The sequence below is a fragment of the Apium graveolens genome, chromosome 9 (genome assembly GCF_009905375.1).
Source record: "Apium graveolens cultivar Ventura chromosome 9, ASM990537v1, whole genome shotgun sequence".
NCBI lineage: Eukaryota > Viridiplantae > Streptophyta > Magnoliopsida > Apiales > Apiaceae > Apium > Apium graveolens.
The window spans coordinates 64585342-64610069 of NC_133655.1; the positions used below are offsets into that span (position 1 = coordinate 64585342).

General features: G+C 35.7%; 1 non-coding gene across 1 annotated transcript; it reads left to right on the forward strand.

Moving 5' to 3' along the window:
• Nucleotides 1-230: 230 nt before the first annotated feature.
• On the forward strand, nt 231-337 carry LOC141687581 (small nucleolar RNA R71). Its single transcript, XR_012561075.1, has one exon. It is a non-coding gene; the product is annotated as a small nucleolar RNA R71 (small nucleolar RNA).
• Nucleotides 338-24728: the final 24391 nt, after the last annotated feature.

Genomic DNA, 24728 nt, shown 5'->3' on the forward strand with positions numbered 1-24728 from the left:
GCTGGGCTGCAATAGCGGTGGCTGCATCAACTTCCAGAATACCTGCTACCTTGCCTGATGTCATCCTCTGAGTTGGGTTTTGATGCTCATTTGCAGCCATCGTCTCAATAAGATTGTACGCCTCAGTATAGCTCTTAGCCCATAAGGCGCCTCCAGCTGCTGCATCGAGCATGGGCCGAGATTGAGCCCCCAAACCATTATAAAAACCAGTGATTACCATCCAATTCGGCATTCCATGATGTGGACATTTTCTCAACATTTCCTTGTAGCGTTCCCAAGCCTCACACATAGATTCTGTAGGTTGCTGCGCAAACTGAGTAAGAGCACTCCTCATAGCAGTAGTCTTTGCCATTGGATAAAACTTCACCAGAAACTTTTGCGCAAGATCTTGCCACGTAGTGATTAACTCAGCTGGTTCAGAATGTAACCAGTCTTTAGCCTTATCCCTCAGTGAGAATGGAAAAGCCTCAACTTGATAGCCTCATCAGTCACGCCATTATACTTAAAAGTGCTGCAGATCTCGACAAAATTCCTTATGTGTATGTTGGGGTCTTCAGTTGCCGCTCCTCCAAAAGAAACAGAATTCTGCACCATCTGAATAGTGCCCGGCTTGATTTCAAAGGTGTTAGCTTGAATAGCCGGATGAAGGATTCTTGACTGAATGTCATCAATTTTAGGCCGAGAAAAATCCATAAGAGCTGGATCAGCTTGAACAATATGATCTCCCATGTTTACTGGTTCTTTCTGCTCAGTTCCTGAATCCGAATCCTCAAAATCTAACTTCCCCGGTGTATCAAGAACTTCGTCTTTCTCCTCAGCTGTATCTAAGGTCCTCTTGCGAGCACGAGAACGAGTTTGCATAAACGTACTAAAGTACCTGAAACACAACCGAAAAGAGTAATTAACTACTACGTCCTAATCACTGAGTCCTAATGACCAATGATGGTAAGTACATAAACTAAACAACTACGCCGAGTCCCAGGCAGCGGCGCCAAAAACTTGTTAGGGCGAAATCACGCACTAATATTCACGCAAGTATACGCGTTCGCAAGTAATATAGAATACTTTCTAATTCGTTCCCTCAGAGACTCAGACTAAGTTATTGTCTAATTTAACTCACTCACCAATGTATGATTACTTCTCAATGTTAAGATAATAACACTTAAAATGGTTGGTTGAATATTAACTATAATTAACTACTTAATTAACCACTTAACTAACACTGCAATTTATCAATAATAAAACACTCATGAGATCACAACTTCATTATTACTTCCTTCTATAGCCATAGTTATTACCTTTAGCATGTGACAGTGATGATATTAATCGAATAACACAAAACTGATAAAAGCCAACTTTCATTGTACTAATACCATTCTACCAAACATCCACAATTAAGATAGAAGTTGAATAGTCATCAATTATGTTGAGTTCCTATATGTCTACAGAAATTGACAACACAACGATTTAAGCACAAGTTATTCCTTTTGATTACATAGGGCAAATAAAACTGTTAGAGTTACCCACTAATCATGCACAACGTACATGAACCTATGCTAGCATGGCAAGTTCTAAATCTCAAGATCCACTGTCGCTTCACAAGAGATTAACACCCTATCTTATATGTTCGTGACGCACATAAGACGAATACGCACAACCAATACTAGATATCATGCAATCATCACACACTAAAGTATTAAACAATTAACTAAAGAATTCCATAATAAATCCGTTGCAACCCCACGATCACGATTAGCCCATAATAGAACTTATCGCCATCATGGGTTCATATGAAATCATGATAAACGAACACAAGAAAATAACAACTAAACTAATTATATTAAAACAGAGTACGTCACAAGAGTAAATAAGTCAAAGCAAGAAAACTAGCATCCAACGTTACAACGAAACAAGAATCACAAGAATATATGCTTCCTCTTCGTTGCTGTGTGCTAAATCGGTCTTCTTCCTTATCTCCTTCGCTTCTTGCAAAACACAATCTAAAACATAATCCCCTCTTAATTCCCTGTGAAAAACGTCTCAAATCTACTTATATAATAGTCCCATAAAACTCAGATTACATAGAAGTTGGAAGCCAAACAGAAGTAGAAGTCTAAAACAATATATTATTTTCCCCGACCTTGCGCGGCCGCTCAGCATTTCTGCGCGGGCGCGCAAGGCTGCTGCGCGGCCGCTCAGCATTGCTGCGCTGGTGCGCAGGACCCTACTGGAAAATTTCCAGGTTTGCTCCGTTTTTTCGCCGTAATCTGCCCATTCTTTTCCTCTCGCAATGGTGAACACATGCCAAGGCTTATTCTTGATGATTCCTCCTCCGAAATGCAACTAATACCCTGAAATGCATAAACACTAGAAAAACGCATCAAATACACAAAATACTTGATTTCAAGACACCAATTTAAGCCATTTTAAGACATTCTAAGTGGTATAAAATGCCACTTATCACTAATACCAGGCAAGTGTTCTGAACTTTCTTGAGATATTATAGTATTTGATAGTCTTGTTGATATTGCAAGTGCTTTGAAGCACTTAAACCCAAACTCTGATTCCAGTCATTGTTCTTGAGCCATGAACCTTATTCTTTCTAGACCATTGATTGTTGTATACCCTAACACGAACCTCAAGTATACTATACTACTCCACAAATACATGCAAACAGAATCCCAAACACCGAACTGAATTACTTATATACTCAAACATTGTATCCTATGCTTTGAAAGCCAAATCTTTGAAAGCCAAATCTTTGAAACCCTGAAATGTTGATTCATTTGTTATCCAATTCTTTCAATACCAGCATCCAAGCTTTTAAATTATCTTATTAATCCTTACAAGGATTGAAACCCTTTTATTGTTAAACACTCATTGTTGTTAATGATTCTGGTTATTGTTTATTATTGCTTATTCTGTTATTATGTTAGAATTGGATTGTTTTTATAAAATTGTGGACCAGATTCGTGGTCAGACCATATAATGGTCAAGCTAGGCCAATGTGTGCCTTGGATCCAGTAGTTAGAGAAATGCTGTGTGCCTTGCTCGGGGTTAGTGCGTGACTGATCAGCAGCCTAACCTTGGTTTTTAAATTAAAAGTATAATATCCAATTCTAAATCATAATCCATTGTTCACCTAATATCATAATCATATTCTCTTGATGATCATTATTCTTAGTTTTGTCATTATGACTTGCTGAGCTAGTTAGCTCATTTGTGCGATGTTGTTTATATTCTTTCTAGTTAAAAAAGAACCAGTTGGTAACGAGGATCCCCAATCCAGCGCGAGAGCTAGGGGTTTAGGTTGAAAAAGCTGAGCTAGTAGGCTTCTTTTGGAATAATTTAAGTTTGTAAAAGTTGTAATAAAGTTTAATACCTAGTTTGAGTTTGAATGATTGGGATTTGAACGGTTTGTAATATAAGTAGATGTGTGGCTTGTGTGCATATTTTAACCTGTTGCGATCTGTGGTAGTTGGTAAATAGGGTCACTGCATATTATTGTTATCTTTATTATTGTTATAAGTAGGTTATAAATAAGGCGTGTGTGTGTATGGACCCCAAACTTCTGACCCGAGGGCGCCACAGGTTTGGTATCGGAGCTACAGGTTATAAGTCACTGACACAAGCCTAGGTTGATGGGAATGGGTAGAGGGTTAGGATTAGAAGTAAGGAATAGAAAGATAGAACGTTGAGAGGTTGAGTGCTTCGGTATATCAGGTATTAGTATAATTCGCGTTATGGTTCGAGATTCTTATATTACGATATGATTTCAGATAGCAGCGATGGCCGACTTTTTTATTCCCGTATCAGCTGATCACTCAGAGCTTTCAGTTGGAGTGCCGTCTTCGGATCCACGTCCTGTTGTTCCACCAGTGTTGGCTATACTACCTCCACCTGTGTTGCAGCTCGTATCACTGCAGGCTATTCCACCTCCAGGTATGAGGCCACCTATCAGAGGACCCCCACCAGCTGATTTGGATTCCACTGGGCATTCAGTTGCGAGTGCCCCATTCCAGTCTACATTTCCCCCAGTTCCTTATTACCGGTATGAGGCTCTTCTATTGGAGCGTGATTCCTTGTTGACCCAGATCAGAGAGCTACAGCATATCATTAGGACTACAGATGTTGATAGTGGTGTGAGGGAGCTTCAAGAGGAGATTCATGTGACACGGAGGGTTCTTGAGGCTAGGCTACATGGAGCTACACTACCTGGCAGAGGCCCTAATGCACTGATGGGTTGGGCTACTGAGGTGATGGAGGACTTTGAGAGGCTGGCAGGACCAGAGTTTCCTTGGAGCTGAGCCAGAGATTCAGAGATGAAGATGTTGAGCAGTGTTGTTATGGTTATGTAGTATGTACAGTAGTGTGTAGTGTGTATCAGTAGACTTTTGAGTTATATTTATAGACTAGCTATGCTGACTAGTGAGTAGGTTGTTGTACCCTTTTTGCTTTTACTTCCGAAGCGTCTTTACACTTGTACTACCTAAAACTTTTGATCTATATATATCAGTACTTTTTTCCTTTCCAGCACTGCCATTTACTTTATTGCACCTGTGTTACCTTACCTTATTTATTGCACCAGTTATACCCTGTGATACCATGTACCCTGTTTTCCATAACTGTTCATATTCTGTAAAGAAGCATGCAATTTACTTAGTTACAACTGTTTTCAAAAAGAGATATTTCTGTTTTGCAAAACTGTCCTTTTATGCAAAAGATTGATTCAAAAGCTAAATAAGTTGATTGATTCTTTACAGAAAATGCCTCCCAGAAGAAATACCCGCACCAACACCCAGAATGAAGAAACCAACAACAATAACAACCAAGTTGATACGAATCCAAATGTGAACCCAGGACCCATGGACCCAGCAATAGCCCAGATTCTTCAAATCTTGGCCCAACAAACAGTTCACATGGCACAACAACAACAAAGACAGACCAACCCCCAGGTAACTTTTAAAACTTTTCAGGCAGTAAACCCACCAGAATTCAAGGGTTCCTTAGAGCCAATTGAAGCAAATGTTTGGTTAAAGGAAATAGAGAAGGCATTTGCCTTAGTGAAAGTAAAGGAAGAACAGAAGGTTGAGTTTGCAAGTTACTATCTGAAGAATGAGGCCACCTATTGGTGGGAAATGGTGAAGACATTGGAAGGCACATATATTATTACTTGGGAAAGGTTTAAGGAATTGTTTTTAGAAAAATATTTTCCTCAGTTTGTTCAGGATCAAATGGAGCTGAAGTTTTTAGAATTAAAGTAAGGGAACATGTCGGTAACAGATTATGAGGGTAAGTTTGAGGAATTGTCAAGGTATGTACCGTCGTATGTGGATACTGACAGGAAGAAAGCTAAAAGATTTCAGCAGGGTTTGAAACCATGGATCAGAGGGAAGGTAGCCATTTTTGAATTGGATACCTATGCAGGAGTAGTACAGAAGGCTATGATCGCAGAGACAGAGAGTGAGATGTTCCAGAAGGAAAAGGAAAGCAAGAAAAGGAAAGTTGAGGGAAGTGAGGGTCAGCCACAATCAGGGAAGTTTCCAAATTTTGAGAAGGGTAAGTTTTAGCCAGGGAGAAATTTAATTTCAGGAGACAGAATGCAGGAGACGGATGCCAGAGCAACCGTCCGGTTAATATAAATCAGCCAAGTCAGTTGAGACTAACTTTTCCGGATTGTCAAGTATGAGGGAAGAAGCATGGAGGAGTTTGTAATAAGTTGAATGTGGTATGTTTCAAATGCAACCAGAAAGGGAACTATTCGAGGGAGTGCCGAAATCAGCCAGCAAGAGAACCAGCAAGTAAGGATCAACCTATCCGGAATCCAGCAGTAAAAGTTCCAGCCATTGGATTTACGTGCTTTAAATATGGAAAGCCAGGACGTATGGCCAGGGATTGAAAGACATCAGCCCTAGTCAGTAATGCATTGAGGATTATGGGATCTACCCCAACAGTGAATGAGACTCCAAGGGCTAGAGTTTTTGACATGTCGGTGAAGGATGCTATCCAGGATATGGATGTCATGGTAGGTACGCTTAATGTGAATTCTTTATGTGCCAAAGTGTTAATAGATTCGGGATCAACTCGATCGTTTGTTTCACAAGATTTTGTTAGTAAGTTAAATTATCCAGTTGAGTGTTTAAATGAAATAATGACTGTGTAATTAGCAAATCAAGAACGTGTATCTCTTAATCAAGTTTGTGGGAATTGTGAGATTGAGATTTCTGGTAGTAAGTTTTGTGTAGATTTGATACCATTTAAGTTAGGAGAATTTGACGTTATATTAGGGATGGATTGGTTATCTAGGCACGATGCCCAGATAGATTGTCGAAATAAGAAGGTAATGGTGAAAATGCCAGATGAAAGGATAGTAACATTCAAGGGTCAAAAACAAGTAAGGAAGTTCTTAACGATGATTCAAGCCAAGAAGTTACTACGACAAGGATGTGAGCATTTCATGGCATATGTGATTGACAGAAGTCAAGAACCAACAAAACTTGAAGATATTCCCGTTGTGAATGAATTTCCAGACGTATTTCCCGACGAATTACCCGGACTTCCTCTAGATAGAGAAATTGAATTTGCGATTGACTTAGCACCGGGAACAGAACCAGTATCCAAGGCCCCGTACAGAATGGCGCCTGTTGAGATGAAAGAGCTAGCGAAGCAATTGCAGGAATTGTTAGAGAAAGGAGTAATCAGACATAGTATATCCCCGTGAGGAGCCCCGGTATTATTTGTCAAGAAGAAAGATGGAAGCATGAGACTGTGCATCGACTATAGGGAGCTCAACAAGTTGACAATCAAGAACAAGTATCCGTTACCCAGAATCGATGATCTGTTCGACCAGTTGAATGGAGCCAAGTACTTCTCCAAAATTGATTTAAGATCAGGATATCATCAATTGAAGATCAAGCCAGAAGATATACCAAAGACAGCTTTCAGAACAAGGTATGGACATTATGAGTTCTTAGTGATGTCTTTTGGATTGACCAATGCCCCGGCAGCGTTTATGGACCTGATGAACAGAATTTTCAAAGAGTATTTGGATAAGTTTGTTATTGTGTTTATAGACGATATTTTAATCTATTCAAAGACGGAAGAGGATCATGCGGAACATGTGAGAACGACTTTGGAGATTTTAAGGAAAAAGAAATTATACGCTAAATTCTCGAAATGTGAGTTTTGGCTACAGGAAGTTCAGTTCTTAGGACACATAGTCAGTAACGAAGGGATCAAAGTGGACCCAATAAAGATCGAGGCAATTACGAATTGGGAGAGACCGAGAACACCCACTGAGGTAAGAAGTTTCTTGGGATTGGCAGGATATTATCGACGATTCGTTCAGAATTTCTCAAGGATTGCAACACCATTGACAAAGCTTACACGAAAGAATGAAAAGTTTATATGGAACGACAAGTGCGAAGAAAGTTTTCAGGAATTGAAGCGAAGATTAATCACGGCACCTGTTTTGTCACTTCCAGATGATCAAGGGAATTTCGTAATTTATAGTGATGCTTCTCACAAAGGACTACGATGTGTTTTAATGCAGCACGAAAAGGTGATTGCGTATGCGTCAAGGCAATTGAAACCACACGAATAGAAGTATCCTACTCATGATTTGGAGCTAGTAGCCATAGTTTTTGCTTTGAAGATTTGGAGACATTATTTGTATGGAGAAAAGTGCGAGATTTTCACGGATCACAAAAGCTTAAAGTACATATTCACACAGAAGGAACTTAATATGAGGCAAAGGAAATGGTTAGAGTTGATCAAAGACTATGATTGCTCGATTAATTATCATTCCGGTAAAGCGAATGTGGTAGCAGACGCATTGAGTCGGAAGGAAAGGTTGAATGTGTTATTAGTACCTGAAGATATATATAAGGAATTTCAGAAATTGGAATTGGAGATTAAAGTTTGCAAGCCTGAGGAAGCGAAAGTATACAGTATGACTTTCCGGCTGGAGTTGTTGAAGAAAATAAAGAAGTGTCAGGAAAATGTAATGGATCAAGATATAAATTGTTTGGTAGGTGAGGAATTATGCACGCAGAAGGATGATCAAGGTATTCTTAGGTTTTCTTAAAGAATTTGGATTCCACCAGTGACGGAGCTGAAAAATGAAATTTTACAAGAGGCACATAGTTCAAGATATTCTATCCATCCAGGGAGTACCAAAATGTACAGAGATTTAAAGAAGAATTATTGGTGGCCAGGCATGAAGAGGGAAATTGTGGAATGGATTAGCAAATGTTATACCTGTCAGAGAATTAAAGCAGAGCATCAGAGACTAAGTGGATTGTTACAGCCATTGGAGATTTCAGAGTGGAAATGGGAACATATTGCCATGGATTTTATAGTTGGATTACCAAGGACAAGGGCTAATCATGATGCCATTTGGGTTATAGTGGATAGACTTACCAAGTCAGCTCATTTTCTGCCTATAAATGAAAGATTTTCGCTCGACAAGTTGGTCCATATGTACTTGAAGGAGATTGTAGTTCGTCATGGAGTTCCTGTGTCTATTGTATCTGATCGAGATCCAAGGTTTAATTCAAGATTTTGGAAGAGTTTTCAAGAATGTTTGGAAACAAGACTGAATATGAGTACGGCCTATCACCCCCAGACGGATGGCCAAAGTGAAAGAACGATCCAGACAATCGAGGACATGTTACATGTTTGTGCTATTGATTTTAAAGGAAGTTGGGATGAACATTTACCTTTGGTAGAGTTTGCTTACAACAACAGTTATCATGCCAGCATTGGGATGCCACCCTATGAAGCCCTTTATGGACGCAAATGTAGATCTCCAATATATTGGGACGAAGTAGGAGAACGCAAGATACTTGGACCTGAACTGGTACAGCAGACAAAGGAAATTGTTGAAATTATCCAGAAGAGATTGATAGCCGCACAAAATCGTTAGAGGAAATATGCAGATCAGTCAAGGAAAGACATGGAATTTGAAGAAGGAAGCTTGGTATTACTGAAAGTATCACCGTGGAAAGGACTAACGAGGTTTGGAAAGAAAGGAAAACTGAGTTCAAGATATGTCGGACCTTTCGAGATCCTAAAGCGTGTTGGCAAAGTAGCTTACGAGTTGGCGTTACCACCGCACAAGGAGCACATTCACAATGTTTTTCATGTATCGATGCTCAAGAAATATAATCCAGACTCCAGGCATATAATAGAATATGAGCCAATAGAGCTTCAGGCTGATTTGTCATATATAGAGAGTCCGATAGAGATTCTAGGGGAGAGAGAAAGTATTGAGAAATAAAGTGGTAAAGTTAGTAAGAGTATTGTGGAGAAACCCAAAGGTTGAAGAGTCAACCTGGGAGTTAGAAAGTGATATGAGAGAAAAGTACCCTCATTTATTTTCTTAGGAGATTCTGAGGACAGAATCCTTTTAAGGGGGGAAGGATGTAATATTCGGGATATATCGTGTAATTATTTTTGCTATTAAATAATTATTATGTATATTCAGTATCTATTCTGTGAGTTAATTGTTAAGTGTTATCTGTACTTGGATATTCAAAAATAATATTAATTGAGTATTTTAATTTTTATATGTCCAAAATAAAACATAGATAATTGTCATATCGTCCTAATTATTTTTATGTTGATTTATGGATTTATAAGGATCATATGAAATTTATAAAATCTTTTTCCGAGTATTTAAAATCTATTTTATAAAAACGGGAACCAACCGACGTCAACCGTTGTTACATTTTTGGAACCCGAAACTCTTCCGAGAACTCCTTCCTAACCTAATTGTAATATTCCGAGCATATTCCATGTTTCGACTTTTTCGATCCGGCGTACGGTTTGTTCTGCGCGGGTCCCGACGTAACATTTTCGATACAATATTCATTTTGGTAAATCAATAAAACCCGTATTTTCGATAAACGGGAGCTTTTGATTAAACTATCCCAATTATCACTTCGTAGTACGTGTAACCAGGCGCTGAGACCAAGACCGCAGTACAAATTGTACTGATTTGGATAATTATCTCGAAAACCGATACCATTTGGATCAGTTTTTATAAATAAACGTACCATTTTATATCCGGAATGATCCAACGGGATACTAATTTTCCGTAATTATAAATAGCCTTTTACCGTATTTTATTTCGTATCAAAATCATTTGCAGATAGTTAATTTTATAATTTTCAGAGAAAAACCCTAATTACATAAACTGTTCTAAGAATCAAACAGCAAAACGAAGGCGTTACCAATCTCTGTTTTCAAAGCTTGAGTAACCAAAATGAAGGATTTGAAATGTTCAACCAGATTCTGAGCTTCGTTTTACTGCAGAAATCAAGGTTTATTTTCTATAATTTTATTTATTTTCGAATTAAATTTATAAAAATATGAATTTTTGTTCGGACGATTGTTTGTATGATTTGATGATTGCATGTTATAGAGCTTGTTTTTCTGATGATTTTGATATATTATACGTCTGATTTGGAGTTCAATAACATGTTCAAATTTGAGTTTGATTTTCGAATTTCAAAATTAGGGTTTATAACCCGTATGAATGTTCTTAATTGAAATTTGGGGGTTTCTTATTCTGGAATAGATTGATGTTGTGATATAGTGGATTGTGTTCTCTGTGAAATTTGCAATCTAGTCGTATAAGTTTCATGAATCACCGAGGTCTGTAGAGAAGGGAGTTGTCTTTTGAAATTTTCCGAAGTTCGCCGGAAACTGGAAAACTTCACGGCCAAATTCCGGCCAACTCAGGGATGATTAGAATGATTTATTGGTATGGTTGAGTTCCTGGTGAAATATAGATGTGATCTGGAGGTGTTGGTGGGGTGAGGACTGAAAGGAATATGTCCTAAGTCCAATCATGTATTAGGATTTAGGAATAACTTCCTGTGTAATCTGTTTTGATTTCATTGATATTAATAAAAGACTTGTTTTGTTTTTATTACGGGCTTTATCTGTTTAAGTGTTTAAATAAGATATACCATAATTTAGAGTAAAGCTTTTTATGGATTATGATGAGATCATAATAGTGAGACCTAAAAGATGATAACTCTAAACTTAAATAGTTCCTGGTCGTAGGATTACTAACTGGTAATTAATAATCCGCAGAGATCGGTACATACTATGCCTTCTTCATTATGAAGGATGTCTGTTCTCATAGACATTTGTGTGGTGACACTATAGCTAGTATGTAGGTGCTTAATATAGAATAAGTTCACTGAACATGACTCGCACAGCTGAACAACTGATGGAGTTCACTCACGTGTCAGCAGTTGTTCACATAGTGATAGTTGTACAAGTATCCTTAGACTTGAGGTCATCATAGTCATCTTATGTACACTGAACTATGTTTTGGTTTAGTTCTTAGTCTCCAGGGACAATTATTAGGGCTCTACTGGGTATAGAAATTTGTACACGAAGATAGTGTATGATCAATAAAGGATCTACCCCTTCCAGTGAAGGAAGCAAATGTTCAAGGCTGATCCACTTATGCTAGTTCAGGAATCTCTGGCCAGAGTGAATGAAATTAGAAAGGAGTTTCTAATTTGCATAGAACTAAGCATAGTAAATTGTAAGCAAGTGATTAAATTAGATAGGCTTGACACGAGATCCATGCCTTGTATTTAATCAGGACATTGTAGGGTAGAAGGAGTTTATTGTACGGTAACTATTCACTGAATAGGTACTTGGTATTCTAAGCAGTGAATTCATATTATCCGGATAGTCGCGATATGCTGAGAAGTATCCCTCACGATGTAGAATAAATATGATTAATTAATTAATCATATTTAATAAATTAGAGAATTTATATAAATAATGATAAAATAGTTTTATTATTATTTATTTCTACTACCGGCTTAATATTGAACCTACAGGGTCACACCATAAAAAGAGAATGATTTAATGGTGGAGGAATTAATTAATAATGGCTAATAATTATTTATTTGTGAAATAAATAATTAATTGGCAAATTTAATAATTGATTAAATGAGATTTAATTGATTATAAATTAATTAAGAAAAGTTCTTAATATTATTAATTAAGGATTTAATTTTTTGGAAATTAAATCAAGAGAGAGAATTATTTCTAAAGTATTTAGAAAAATGATTAATAATTAAAAGGTGTTTTAATTATTAATGAGAATAATAAATGGGATAATAATAATAATATTTATGGGAAAATTTCAGCTGAAAATTTTGCCTATAAATATACTATTATAAACCCTATTTTTATTCTAACCCCAAAATTTTATAAAACCTAATTCTCTCCACCTCCTTCTTCTCCATAACGTCATTTTCTTGGTGGATACCGGTGGAGTGCTTCACGTTTGAGGAGCTGCTAAGGATCTCCGATCGTTGCTTTTGGATCGCATATTAAAGGTTAGTAATCGATCCCTATATTTTTACCACGATTTATATACTTTTATTTGGATTTTATATATGTAAAAGTGCTTTTACATGCTTCCGCTGCGATTAAAATCCAACAAGGACGCTGAGAACGTGTTCTCCGGCCACCCCTGTATTTCCCGGCGACGGGGCTGGAAAATTGCAGTTTAGTACCTATAATTTTGAAAACGATGCAGTTTGGTTCCTGAAGTTTCCAGACTTTGCAAATTTAGGATTCATGTTTTAAAAATGTTTAAAAATCATATTTCCTATTTATTTTTATTATAAAAATTCATTTTTAATTTTTGAAAATTCTAAAAATTAGTATTTTAATTCCGAAAATTATTTTTAATTCAAAAATAAATCTGAATTAATTAGTTAATTAAATTCAGTTAATTTTTAATTGATTAATTGGTCAATTAATTCGAAAATTAATTGATTAATTGATTTAATTATTTATTAATTGATTTTAGTTAATTATTTAATTAGATTTAATTATTTAAAAATGATTTAAAAATTTCAAAAAATAGTTTCGAGCTTTAAAATATTATTCTAAATTATTTCCAAGGCTTGATAACTATTATAAAATTGTTTCGGAGCCAAAATTGGTCAACCGAACTCTGTTTATTAACCTGAAATTGATTCAACGATCCGTTTTAATTCCGAAAATTGTTTTAAAAATCATTTTAAATACCAGAAAGCCTATTTATGACCCGAGAATTCTTTTTAAATGATATATCATTGATTATGTGACATATTATGTGTTATACGTGACTGGTTGATTGACTATCGGTCTATATATTCGGTGTTTACTTGATTATTGCATAACTTTCAATCCGTTAATCGGATTTGGATAAAACGAAGGGTAGATAGAAGTGTGTATTGAATAGAACTCTATGAGTTAATTATTGATAGATGCTTATGATATGTGAGCAGAAGAGGCAAGGCGTGGGAAAGGGAAACAGGTAGTTGAGGAGTAAGACGACTGTGATTGGAAGCGAGTGCAGTGTAGTAAGCTAATACCAGGCAAGTGTTCTGAACTTTCTTGAGATATTGTAGTATTTGATAGTCTTGTTGATATTGCAAGTGCTTTGAAGCACTGAAACCCAAACTCTGATTCCAGTCATTGTTCTTGAGCCATGAACCTTATTCTTTCTAGACCATTGATTGTTGTATACCCAAACACGAACCTCAAGTATACTATACTACTCCACAAATACATTCAAACAGAATCCCAAACACCGAACTGAATTACTTATATACTCAAACATTGTATCCTATGCTTTGAAAGCCAAATCTTTGAAACCCTGAAATGTTGATTCCTTTGTTATCCAATTCTTTCAATACCAGCATCCAAGCTTTTAAATTATCTTATTAATCCTTACAAGGATTGAAACCCTTTCATTGTTAAACACTCATTGTTGTTAATGATTCTAGTTATTGTTTATTATTGTTTATTCTGTTATTATGTTAGAATTGGATTGTTTTTATAAAATTGTGGACCAGATTCGTGGTCAGACCATATAATGGTCAAGCTAGGCCAATGTGTGCCTTGGATCCAGTAGTTAGAGCAATGTTGTGTGCCTTGCTCGGGGTTAGTGCGTGACTGATCAGCAGCCTAACCTTGGTTTTTAAATTAAAAGTATAATATCCAATTCTAAATCATAATCCATTGTTCACCTGATATCATAATCATGTTCTCTTGATGATCATTATTCTCAGTTTTGTCATTATGACTTGCTGAGCTAGTTAGCTCATTTGTGCGATGTTGTTTATATTCTTTCTAGTTAAAAAGGAACCAGTTGGTAACGAGGATCCCCAGTCCAGCGCGAGAGCTAGGGGTTCAGGTTGAAAAAGCTGAACTAGTAGGCTTCTTTTGGAATAATTTAAGTTTGTAAAAGTTGTAATAAAGTTTAATACCCAGTTTGAGTTTGAATGATTGGGATTTGAACGGTTTGTAATATAAGTAGATGTGTGGCTTGTGTGCATATTTTAACCTGTTGCGATTCGTGGTAGTTGGTAAATAGGGTCACTGTATATTATTGTTATCTTTATTATTGTTATAAGCAGGTTATAAATAAGGCGTGTGTGTGTGGACCCCAAACTTCTGACCGGGGTTTGGAGGGCGCCACAGGAATCTTCTAAAGTTATTGTCTCAAAGAAGGACAAAGGAAAGGCTCTCATCATAAAGTCTGATTTAGAGTCATCATATTCTGATGATGATGATTCAGAAATTGAAAGTTTATCTGAAGCTGATGTTGATGCAGAGATGATGCAACTGTGTGCTCTAATGGTGAAGGGTATCACAAAGATAGCCTACAAGAAATTCAGAAAGGGCAAGAATGTAATATCCAGGATATATCGTGTAATTATCTTTGCTAATAAATAATTAATATATGTGTGTTGAGTATCTATTCTGTGAATTAATTGTTAAGTGTTAAATGTGCTTGGATGTTTAAAAATATTATTAATTGAGTATTTTAATTTTTATATGTCCAAAATAAAATATAGATAATTGTCATATCTTCCTAAATATTTTTATGTTGATTTATGGATTTATAAGGATCATAAGAAATTTATAAAATCTTTTTCCGTGTATTTAAAATCTATTTTATAAAAACGGGAACCAACCGACGTCATCCGTTGTTACGTTTGTGGAACCCGAAACTCTTCCGAGAACTCCTTCTAACCTAATTGTAATATTCCGAGCATATTCCATGTTTCGACTTTTTCGATCCGGCGTACGGTTTGTCCTGCGCGTGTCCCGGCGTAACATTTTCGATACGATATTCAGTTTCGGTAAATCAATAAAACCCGTATTTTCGATAAATGGGAACTTTTTATTAAACTATCCCAATTATCACCTCGTAGTACGTGTAACCAGGCGCTGAGACCAAGACTGCAGTACAAATTGTACCGATTTGGTTAACTGTCCCGAAAACCGATAGCGTTTGGATCAATTTTCATAAATAAACGTACCGTTTTATATCCGGAATGATCCAACGGGATACTAATTTTCCGTAATTATAGATAGCCTTTTACCGTATTTTATTTCGTATCAAAATCATTTGCAGACAGATAATTATATAATTTTCCAGAGAAAAACCCTATATTCATATAATCTTCCAAGAATCAAACAGCAAAATGAAGGTGTTATTGATCTCTGTTTTCAAAGCTCGAGTACTCAATCCAAAGGTCTTAAGGTTTTCTATCAGATTCTGTGTTTCAAATCACTGCAGAATCAAGGTTTATTTCCTGAAATTTTATTTATTTTCGAATTATTTTTATTAAAAATATGAATTTTTGTTCGGATGATTGTTTGTATGATTTGATGATTGCATGTTGTAGAGCTTGTTTTCCTGATGATTTTCATATGTCATACGTCTGATTTGGAGTTCAATAAATGTTCAAAATTGAGTTTGATTTTCGAATTTTGAAATTATGGTTTATAACCCGTATGAATGTTTTCAATTAAAATTTGGGTCTTTTTGATTTAAGGGTTATTAGCTGTTGATTTATAGTGGATTATGTTCCTTATGAAATTCGCAATTGATTGGTATATAGCTCGTTAACAGAGGATGTCTGAATCGAAGGGAGTTGTGTTTTGAAAATTTCCGAAGTTCGCCGGAAACCGGCGATGTTCTTGGCCAATTTCCGACCAAGTTTGGGGTTATTTGAATGATTTGATTGCATGAATAAGTTCCTGGTTGTCTGTAGATGTGATCTGGAGCTTGTGGTGAGGTGAGGGTGCCGGAATCGTGTTCTCCGGCCACCCCTGTATTTTCTGGTGACGGGGGTTGTAAAATTACAGTTTGGTACCTTAATTTTTGGGGAAGAAACAGTTAGGTCCCTGAGGTTTCCAAAACTTGCAAATTTTGGATTCCTTTTTTAAAAATATTCAAAAATCATATTTCCTATTTATTTTAATTATAAAAATTTGATTTTAATTTCTGAAAATTCCAAAAATTATTATTTTAATTCTAAAAATTATATTTAATTCAAAAATAAATCTGAATTAATTAGTTAATTAATTTCAGTTAATTTTTAATTGATTAATTGGTCAATTAATTCTAAAATTGATTGATTAATTGATTTAATTAATTATTAATTGATTTTAATTAATTATTTAATTAGATTTAATTATTTAAAAATGATTTAAAAAATCCGAAAAATAGTTTCGAGCTTTAAAATATTATTTTAAATTATTTTCAAGGCTCGATAATTATTAAAAAATTGTTTTGAAGCCAGAATTGGCCAACCGAACCCTATTTATTACTCCAAAATTGATTCTATGATATGTTTTAATTCCGAAAAATGTCTTAAAAATCATTTTAAATATCCGAAAGTCTATTTATGACCCGAGACTTCTTTATAAATGATATACCATTGAATATGTGACGTGTAATGTGTTATATGTGACTTGTTGGTTAACTTTCGGTCTGTATATTCGATATTTACTTGTTTATTTCGTAACTTACAATCTGTTAATCGTATTTGGGTGAAACGAAGGGTAGATGGAAGTATGTGTCGAATAGAATCGTATGAGTTAAATATTGATAGATGCTTATGATATGTGAGCAGAAGAGGCAAGGCGTAGGAAAGGGAAACAGATAGTCAAGGAGTAAGACAGTGGCAATTGAGAGCAAGTGCAGTATAATAAGCTAGTACTAGGCAAGTGTTCTGAACTTTCTCGAGATATTGTATAGATGGGTATTGTTGTTTTACATTGCAAGCCCTTTGAAGCACTGAACCCTAAACCTTGATTCCAGTTATTGATTTTGAGACGTAAACCTAATTCTTTTTAGACCATCGATTGTTGTATACCCAAATATGAACCTCAAATATACGATACTACTCCACAAATACATACAAACTAAATATTACACACTAAACCAAATTGCTTACACATTCAAACTATTGTATCTTATACTTTGAAAGATCAAATCCTTGGAACCCTGAAATGTTGATTCCTTTGTTATCCAATTCTTTCATTACCTAACAAGCCAAGCTTTGGAAATGCCATATTGATCTTTATACAGATTGAAACCATTTTCATTATTGAACGTCCAATGTTGTTAATGATCCTGTTTATTGTTTATTACTGCTTACTCTGTTATTATGGTAGAACTGGATTGTTTTTATAAAATTGTGGACCAGATTCGTGGTCAGACCATATAATGGTCAAGTTAGGCCAATGTATGCCTTGGATCCAGTAGTTAGAGCAGTGTTGTGTGCTTTGCTCGGGGTTAGTGCGTGACTGATCAGCAGCCTAACCTTGGTTTTTAATATGAAAATATAATATCCAATTCTAAATCATAATCCATTGTTCACTTGATATCGTATCCATATTTCCCTAATGATCATTATTCTCAGTTTTGTCATTGTGACTTGCTGAGCTAGTTAGCTCATTTGTGCGATGTTGTTTATGTTCTTTCCAGTTAAAAAGGAACCGGTTGGTACCGAGGATCCCCAGTCCAGCACGAGAGCTAGGGGTTCAGGTTGATCGAGTTGAGCTAGTAGGCTTCTTTTGGAATAATTTAAGTTTGTAAAAGGTTTGTAATAATGTTTAATACTCAGTTCTGAGTTTGGAATAGTTGGGAATTAAATATTTGTAATATAAGTAGGTGTGTTTGGCTTGTGTGTATACATTAACCTATTGCGGTTCATGGTAGTTGGTAAGTAGGGTCACTGCATATTATTATTATTTTTATCATTGGTATAAGCAGGATTATTAATAAGGTATGTGTGTGTGGACCGCAAACTTCTGACCCGGGTTTGGAGGGCGCCACAAAGAAGTTTTCCAGGAAAGGTGGAAGTTCTGATAAGAAAAGGTTCAGAAAGTCTAAAGGCAAAGGAGGAAAGTCTGACAGAGGAGACAACTCAAATGTCAAATGCTACAATTGTGGTGAAAGAGGCCACATATCTCCTGACTACAAGAAAGGAAAAAGTGATAAATGCAAGGCACTTGTCACAAAGAAGAATAGCTGGACAGACACTTCAGATTCTGAAGATGAGGTGAACTATGCCTTGATGGCAAATGCTGATAGCAGTACTGGACACTGCTGAACTGAAGGTACCTCAAACAACTTATACTTTTCATACTGATGATATTACTGAGTTGAGATTATATCTTAAAACCATAGTTCATTAGTTTTAGAGATCATACTTTAACATGTGAAAGATTAACTTCTGAAAATCTTGCTCTTAAAAACAGAAATGACTATTTAGAAAAAGAGTTAGTTATGTTCCATTAAACTCAGAAGAAAGAGATGATGCTTTTTATGTTAGAGATGAAGTGCTAAAATTGAATGAATCTCTAAAAAACAGAGTTAGAAAAGGAAAGAGAAATTATCAGAACTTGGACTAACTCTGGCAGAACAACTCAGAATTTACTAAGTAGGGGAAACTGGAAAGAGGGCTTAGGTTATGGAGATGATAAAAGTGAGAAAGGAACTGTGTAAATTGAGCCAATTGTTGTTAAACAAACTTTTAAGCCCAAGATAAATCCTGTTAAGTTTGTAGTAAAAACTGTAAAGTCTGATTCTGAAAAGATGAATGAGTCTAGGACAGAAGTCAAAGAAAAGTCAACTTCTGACAAATCAAAACAGGATAAACCAGCTGAAGTTAACATAGGCTTAATGACAAAGAAGCAACTTAAGCATAAGCTGAAAGAGATTAAGAATGTGAACAAGGTAAAGGAAGCTAGGAAAAATAGGAATGGAAAGGAAGGTGTGAATAAAAGCAATAATTATATGCATGTTCCTAATGCTCCTAGAAAGAAATGTTATAACTTGTGGAAACTCTAACCATCTTGCTTCTTTTTGCAGGAAGAATAAGGATATAAACTCTTTACCTCCTAGATCAGGAGTTAAGAGTCAGTCTGTTAGGTTTAAACCACAGAATCCTTGTTTTCATTATGGTAGTATATGGCATTCCATTTATACTTTTAAGGAATATCATAGTTTGTACTATGATTATTATCAAATAAAACCTTCTTTAAAGAAAGTTAGTATTGTTCCTTCTAGTGTAAAGTCTGATGCAAAGTCTGATATAAATTTTGATAAACTAGCATGTTAGCATAAACTCTGAAATTAAATCCGCTGCAAATGCTAACAAACTTAATAAGGCCAAAGGATCCAAGCGAGTCTAGGTCCTTAAAACTAACCAATAGTGGTCTTTATGATTGCAGGGCAACAGGAAAAACATCCTAGTTCTTGACAGTGGATGTTCAGGACATATGACTGGAAATAAAGCCCTACTATCAGACTTTGTGGAGAAAGCTGGCCCAAGAGTTTCTTATGGAGATGGCAACATGGGAAAAACTCTAGGATATGGCAATATCAATCTTGGGAATGTCATCATTGAATCAGTAGCTCTTGTCTCAGGACTTAAACACAATTTGCTGAGTGTGAGTCAAATTTGTGACAGAGGTTATCATGTGGATTTCTTTGAAGAACACTGTGAAGTTGTAAGTAATTCCACAGGCAAAGTGGTTCTGAAAGGTTACATGCATGGTAACATTTATGAAGCCAGACTTTCAACAAGTTCTGATGGTTCTGCAATCTGTCTGTTGGGTAGAACATCAATTGAAGAAAGCTGGAATTGGCACAAGAAACTCTCTCATTTAAATTTCAACAACATAAATGAGCTAGTAAAGAAAGATCTTGTGAGAGGACTATCAAAATCAGTATTTGCTCCTGATGGCCTTTGCGATTCATGTCAAAAAAGGCAAAACAAAGAAAATCTTCATTTAAGAGCAAAACTGAATCCTCAATTCTTGAGCCTTATCACTTATTACATGTTGATCTATTTGGTCCATTCAATGTCATGTCCATTGCAAAGAAGAAATATGTTATGGTTATAGTGGATGAGTTCACAAGATACACTTTGGTGTATTTCTTGCACAAGAAGAATGAAACTGCATCTACTCTAACTGATCATGTCAGACAGCTGGATAAGTTGGTCAAAGATTCTGTTAAAATCATAGAGGGTGATAATGGCACTAAGTTCAAGAATTCAATCATGGAAGAGTTCTGCAAAGAGCATGAAATAAAGCAGGAATTTTCTGCACCTGGAACTCCACAGCAAAATGGAGTTGTAAAAATGAAGAACATGAACTCTCATTGAAGCTGCAAGAACTATGCTTGATGAAGTAAAACTGCCAACCTACTTTTAGGCTTAAGCTGTGCAGACTGCTTATTTTACACAGAATGCTACACTGATCAACAAGCATGGAAAAACTACCATATGAGATGGTGAAGAGAAAGAAGCCAAATCTGAAATATTTTCATGTATTTGGATGCAAGTGTTTTGTTCTTAAGACTCATCCTGAACAGCTGTCAAAATTTGATCTAAAAGCTGATGAAGAAATTTTTGTTGGATATCCACTTTCCACAAAAGCTTTCAGAGTCTATAATTTAAGAACAAGGGTTGTCATGAAATCTATCAATGTGTCTTTTGATGATAAGAAGATTACTGGACTTGAAGATTTCAATGATCATGATCAGCTGAGATTTGAAAATGAAGATTTAAATTCTGATTCTGCAAATTCCGATGACCTAAATCCTAATCCTGTAAGTACTTACGGGTTAAATTCTGATGTCATTGAAACTGTGGTAACTACTCCAAAGGAAAATGCACCTGTTCAACGGGAGCAAGATGAAGATCCTACCAAAACTCAAGACTCTTAAGAAGCATCAGAACCTGTCACTGGCTCTTCAAATTCTGATTCTTCAAGTTCTGATGAGCCAAGTTCTGATAACTCTAGAAACTCTGATTCTTCAATTCCGGAAGGATCCAACTCAAATTCTGAAGTCTCAGAGAGCATAACTACAGGGGGAGCATCAGAAAATGCTGATGGAGACAGCATGGATCATGGGGGAGGATCCAGTTCTAGAGATCAACTTCCATCTGCAAGGAAGTGGACTTAAAGCACATACACCTGACTTAATAATTGGAGATCCTAAAGCAGGTATCAGAACTAGAACAGCAACATCAAATGAATGTCTCTATCATTCCTTTCTATCTCAGACTAAACCAAAGAAAGTGGAATGAATCTCTTCAAGGTGCTGATTGGGTGCAAGCAATGCAGGAAGAGTTAAATGAATTTGAAAGAAATAAAGTCTGGACCCTAGTTCCAAGACCAAAGAACAGATCTATTGTTGGCACAAAATGGGTGTTCAGAAACAAAACTGACAGTGATGGCATTATTACAAGAAACAAAGCAAGGCTGGTTGCTAAAGGTTACTCTCAATAGGAGGGTATTAATTATGATGAAACATTTGCACCAGTTGCTAGATTAGAAGCCATAAGAATCTTTTTGGCTTATGCTGCTCACAAAAAGTTTAAAGTCTTTCAAATGGATGTGAAAAGTACTTTTCTCAATGGAGAATTGGAGGAAGAGGTATATGTTGAACAACCTCTAGGATTTGTGGATCCAAAATTTCCTAATCATGTCTACAGACTTCATAAAGCATTTTATGGCCTTAAGCAAGCTCCAAGAGCATAGTATGAGACTTTAGCTCAATTCCTTCTGGAAAGTGGATTTAACAGAGGCACAATTGACAAGACTTTATTCTACCTCAACCATGGAAAGGACTTACTTTTGGTATAGATATATGTTGATGATATCATATTTGGTTCTACAAATGCCAAACTCTATGAAAGGTTTGCAAAGCTAATGCAGTCAAGATATCAAATGAGTATGATGGGAGAATTTAGCTATTTTATGGGACTTCAAGTCAAGCAAACTGAAGAAGGTACTTTCATAATCAATCTAAGTACACCAAAAATTTACTAAAGAAATTTGGAATGCAAAACAGTTCTACTGCTTCAAATCCCATGGCCACTGCAACCAAGTTAGATAAAGATACTAGATCATCAGTAGATATTACTAACTACTAGAGGCTGATCCAAGAGAACCTCATCTAAAAGCTGTGAAAAGAATTTTCAAGTACCTTAAGGGTACAGCTGATCTAGGATTGTGGTATCCTTGGGAATCAGATTTTAAGCTAATTGGTTACTCAGATGCAGATTTTACAGGATGCAAAATAGACAGGAAAAGCACAAGTGGAAGCTGCCAATTTCTTTGAGGCAGATTGGTTTCTTGGTTTAGCAAGAAACGGAAATCAATTTCCATATCAACTGCAGAAACAGAATATATTGCTACAGGAAGCTGTTGTGCATAGATTCTTTGGATGAAGAATCAATTGCTGGACTATGGGTTAGAATTCTCTAAAATACCCATTTACTGTGATAATCAAAGTGCTATTGCTATGACAGGTAATTCAGTTCAACACTCAATGACTAAGCACATCAGCATTAGGTACCATTTCATAAGGGAACATGTGATGGAAGGTACAGTGGAAATGCATTTTGTTCTAACAGATCAATAACTAGCAGATATCTTCACAAAACCACTATATGAAGCTACCTTTACAAGACTGGTAAATGAACTTGGAATGGTTTCGGGTTCTTTCTCAAAATCTGCTTAATTTTTTTTCTCATGCATCAGACTTTATGATTCAGTGTTTACAGATTGTCTTATCTCTATGTAATATGTGCTTAAATTGTAATATATTAAATAATGATTGTTATCTGATGTGATTCTATATATTCTGATAGTGTTTTGAAAGTTCTGTGACTATTCATTCCAATGAGGATTACTGTGCTAGATGCTGACCTAGTAGTCTTTAACAAACTGTATATCCCATGTTTGAATTAGTATGTTTATGTGGAAATCTCAAACACAAGCAAATTCTGATTTTGAGCTTAGTCAAATTTACTTTGTGTATCTTATTACTAAGTCACAAACTAGATTCTTGCCTCTCATCTGTCAAATTCTGATGTCAGTAAATCTTAAGGATGAACTACATGCTTGATAAGCCTCACTTATATGAAGAAAAGAAAAAAATTAAAGTCGGGTACTCCTTTGAGATCTAGAGTAATATATGTGAAAGGGAAGACCCAAGTGCATTGCTGGTATTAAGTAATATCCATTAGAAAAGCAAATAAATTTTTCTTGGCGACTTTTCACATTCTCTGATTACTAGAGAAATACTCTGATAATAGCATAAATTTTGATAGCAATTGTGAGTCACTTACACTGAGAAGCCACTGTAAAAAGAATGTCAAAAGATGCATAAAATGAGCACAAACAGTAGAGGTAGATTCTTGCATAAATTTATTCTATAGTAGACTTCATTATTAATGACAGATTTTAAGCACTTTTCTTAGTATGCCTTATTTCTAAGATGTACTGAAGTTTATCAGACTTTAATCATTTTCTGATCATTTACAAATGCACACACTCTCACTCCATATGAATGATGAAAATTACTGTGGTGATTAAGTTGTTATAGATAAACAGTTAAGTATTATTTGCATAAATTCTGAGGACAAGTTCTGATGGAAGTTCTGATGCTTAAACTCTGAAGAAACAAGTCAGTATTTGTATGAAGAATCACGGAAATAGACATTCACTTTTTGAGTACAGAAGCCATGTTCTGATGACCGTTAAAATCTGATAATAGTCAAGTTCTGATATTAAATCCTGATGAAAACTCTGATGCTTACGTGGCATTATTTAATTACTTGGCTTATTTTTAGTAGTTTACTGTAACGGTCATATTTTATCAGAATATATTTAAGTGAGATAAAAATAGTCATAATCATTTGGTTAGTGGGAAACGCGTTTGTCTTGAAAAACTGCATGTGTACAATAAATACTGCTTATTTCTCGTGCCCACTAACTACTGCTTTAACTATTTACCGACTGTTCACATGTTGTCAGGTGTAAATTGTCTGCCATGCTTCACAAATTTAGTTGTTATCACGTGGGCTGTATAAATAAGAGAGTTAAAAGATTTTCTAATCTTTTACCTACTTTTCTTATTCTCTCATCTCTCTTATTTTCTCTCACCCACTAATATTCTCTGACGCTATTTTTCGTACATGTTTTTTTTATCAAACACCTTGCAAACACTCTTTTTCTCACTTGATTTTTCACAGAAATGGCACCAAAAGACATCGTTTTCAATGGAGCCAAGTTTGTTCCTAACAACTACTTGGCTATACTGAGTAAGAGTGAAGCTCCATCAGAACTTCACTTCATCCAAGATTTCCTTGTTAACAGTGAGATTGGGTATGCTTTGACCCAACCAGAAGCAATCTCAGGAAGTTAAGTGCTGGAATTCTGGAGGAGTGGTGTGTATGATGATGGTGGTGCATATGGGTCCCCTAGTATTATCTTCACAACATGGGAGGATGATCATGTGGTTACTTTGGCTACAATTAGACATGCTTTACATTTACCAGAAAACTGTGTTTACAGTTCAACAGTTGAGGAGC